Source organism: Schistocerca nitens, chromosome 3 (genome assembly GCF_023898315.1).
Source record: "Schistocerca nitens isolate TAMUIC-IGC-003100 chromosome 3, iqSchNite1.1, whole genome shotgun sequence".
Taxonomy (NCBI): domain Eukaryota; kingdom Metazoa; phylum Arthropoda; class Insecta; order Orthoptera; family Acrididae; genus Schistocerca; species Schistocerca nitens.
In genome coordinates this window covers 657,670,710-657,674,200 of record NC_064616.1, presented here as the reverse complement: position 1 = coordinate 657,674,200, position 3,491 = coordinate 657,670,710, and the positions used below count along the sequence as shown (strand labels likewise).

The window sequence follows — 3,491 nt, the reverse complement described above, 5'->3', positions numbered from 1 at the left end:
CCCACCCACCCCAACAATCCTCTCTGTCCACCCCCATGGCTGAACACATCATAAAGTTCCTCACCATAGTCCTCCAAAACATCCACGCTTTTCAACGCCCCACACCCTCCAACAGATCTCCCTCGCTGCCCACCTGAACACCTTCGCCACTTACTGCCACAACCAAGCCTACTTCACCTTCACAAGCCTCGACACCCTAGTTTAAGCATCTTCCATCCCCTTTCTTCACCCCCCCCCCCCACTCTTCCCATGGCGCGGCACGAGTGTTGCATGCTATTCCAGAACATCTGCTCCTTCTGAACTAACAAATACCTACTCATGAACACCCTCTCCCACCACCAGGTCGACACTCTCCTCCTGAACGAAACCCCTCATACTATGTGCACCTCTCCCTATATCCTCCAAAGCACTGATGCTCCTGGTCCTTGAGTGCAGGGTGCAGTCACCATCAGCCACCTTAAACATATCCCCATCCGGCCACAACCCCTCCTCAATGACCCCACCAAACACCTTATCCTCAGCGTTCTTCCCCTTCCTCACCAATACCTGCGCCACCATGTATGTTCGCTCCACTGCTCCTCTCTCCTATGACTTCATCTCCAACGTTGACCGCACCTTTTCCACCTATGTGATTGCCACCAACATCAACATCCATAGCCACTACACTGCCACCCTTCAGTGGTGACATCAGTTCCTCCCCACGATCCAAGGTGACCTTGTTCCCCTTCCCCAGCACACCTGTCCTGATAGCAACACCACCCCCGATGTTGTCATTGCCTCTGTCAACCTCCTTTTGCATATCGCCATTGACATCCTTGACCCCACAGGTAGCGACCACCTCCACATCCTTCTCACCATAACGTCTGCTCACCACCCCACTCTAGCTCCTCACACTGCACCCCCTTCCAAGGTATTCCATGACTACCTTTGCGCCAACTGGGATGCCTACCGGAAATCCATCGCCACCCAGGTCGAAAGCCACCCTCTTAGCTATCACCATCCTGATGACATCATCCACACCTCTTCCTACCTTTAGAAGGCCATTACTGACGCCGTGGGGGCCCATGTTCCTACTAAAACCATCCACCTCCACTGTCCCACTCTCCCTCCATGGACTGTCCTACTACTCCGCAAATCCCGCCGCCTCTAACGCTCCTTCCTGCACACTCGTGACAGGGATATACTCCAACTCCACTGGCATATACAGCGACACGTACGGTACCTTATCACAGCAAAGAAACGCCGGGACTGGCGCCAGACCTGTACATGACTCAACATCACCCTCCCTATCAACTCCTCCAAGTACTGGCCTGCCTTCCATCGCCCTACTGGTTCCCATTCCACCCCCATTACCCCCTTCTCCATAATAACCGCCCCCTTTCCGATAACCTCAGCAAGACCAACGACTTCGCTTCCCACCTTTCTGAGGTCCTCTCCATCCCTGATGATCCCCACTTTGATTATTCTCTTTTCCCCACCATCATGGAACGTGCTGATACCTTGGTTGCTCCACTACGCCCTGCCTATCAGTTTTGTCCGTTTGGTCGCTTCCTCCCTCTCACACCGTCCTTCCTATGTCTCTCTCCACGACACCAACTCTCACCTCTTTTATCCAACTGCTCACATCCCCCAGGGCTCCGCCCTCTCCCCCCTCATCTAATTCCTGTACACCGCAGATATGCCCAAGCCACCTTACCTGTCCACCTCCTCCAATATGCTGATGACACAGCCTTCCTGGCTGTCTATCCTACCCTTCAACAGTCTCAGTGCACCTTCCAAACCCACGTTGACCAGTCCACCACTTGGTGTAACCAGTGGTTCCTTGGTATCAATCCCTCCAACAAACGCCACGTGCTCTGCCTTGCCTTCCGTATCCGCCTTCCTGTCCCCACATGACTCCTGTATGACCTCATCCCCTTGCCCCACCTCCTCCTTTTCCACCAACGTCTCCATATCCTTGACACTGTCCACAGGCTTGATCCCCACCCCCTGGTTTCCTCCTTCCTCTCCACCCCCTGCCCGTTGCCACGCCTGTATCGCTGTATCCCTCCCTCTCTCCACCGCCACACCCTCCATCTCCTTCATCAGAGCAATTTCCAGTACCTCCCCCTCTCGGATGTTGAACTTCACCATGACATCTACCCTTCCTTCCAACTGTTCTGGCCCCTCCCCTCCTTCTCCCACAACGGATTTCCCTCCTTCCCCCTGGGTCTCTGTTTTTGTCTGTTTTCTTCCGTACTGTTCCCCATTTTTATATCTATATACGACATATTTTCTCCTTTCTGTTATTTTAAATGTCTTCTTTGTATAATTACTGTCTTTCGGCTGAAGAGCAGCGCATATGCTGCTACCAGCCCGCCCCAGATAGGGCACTGAAACACAATAAAGGGAAAAAAAAGCAATCCGAGACGGGGGTGTTGTTGTCCATTCATCTGGAATTTCTGAAGCGAAGTGTACATAACTCCTTTTTATAGTCGATATTTTCGAAGACAGAAAAAATTGGAGCATACGCGCGTTTACATATCACTAAAGTATCGTTACTTGTTGATGCTTAGTGCGCAAATCCTGTAGAATATTCTATGTATTCTCTCATCCACTAAAAGAATCTGTTCTTATCAGCTTAATATCTGTTACGTCCTGCATCACAGGACAAGAATATGAAGCTCACTTTTGGCTCGTGACGGAGTGCTAAGAGCATGGTCTACCTCTCTGTTACAGGATGCCGCTTAACTTCCAAACACCCTTAAGGTATTCAAATGGCTCGTCTTCTACTAAGTTTCTTAAGGTAGCCAAATAGCAGCACAGAAAGGTTGCAAATATCAGGTCAATACAATGCATCACTTTATAAATTCGGTAATACAACTAGCTGTAGCCTAATTAGAGGGCGGACGCTGCTTCGAGAACTCAAATGGGAATCCCTGGAGGGAAGGCGATGTTCTTTTCGAGGAACACTATTGACAATATTTAGAGAACCGACATTTGAAGCTGACTGCAAAAGGATTCTACTGCCATCAACATACATTTCTCGTAAAGACCACGAAAATAAGATACAAGAAATTAGCGCTCATACAGAGGAATATAGAAAGTCTTCTTTTCCCTTGCTCTGTTTGTGAACTTAATAGTAAAGGAAATGACTAGAAGTGGTACAGAATATCCTCCGCCACACACCGTAGGATGGCTTGCGAGGCATTCATATAGATGTAGATGTAAATTTAGTCTACTTATTAAGAAGTCAATCCATCCATTTACAGGGTAACAAAACTCAGGGCAAAATATTGTCTCTTATTTATCGAGAAAACAAAAGACGTATCTTCTCCTGCTGATTGTCTCTCGATAAAAACCATCGTATTAACCCCTAATTTTCTCAATGCAGTCACTTCACGAACGTATGTGAGAAGTTATAATATGTTTGCCCACAATACTTAGTATAAACGATATAGAGATCATCTCTCAACTTCCATTTCGTCAGAGTATCGTTTACCCGTCATATT

General features: G+C 48.8%; 1 non-coding gene across 1 annotated transcript; it reads left to right on the top strand.

Moving 5' to 3' along the window:
- Positions 1-2,572: 2,572 nt before the first annotated feature.
- On the top strand, positions 2,573-2,762 carry LOC126250424 (U2 spliceosomal RNA). The gene has a single exon (XR_007545679.1). It is a non-coding gene; the product is annotated as a U2 spliceosomal RNA (small nuclear RNA).
- The last annotated feature ends 729 nt before the right edge of the window (positions 2,763-3,491 follow it).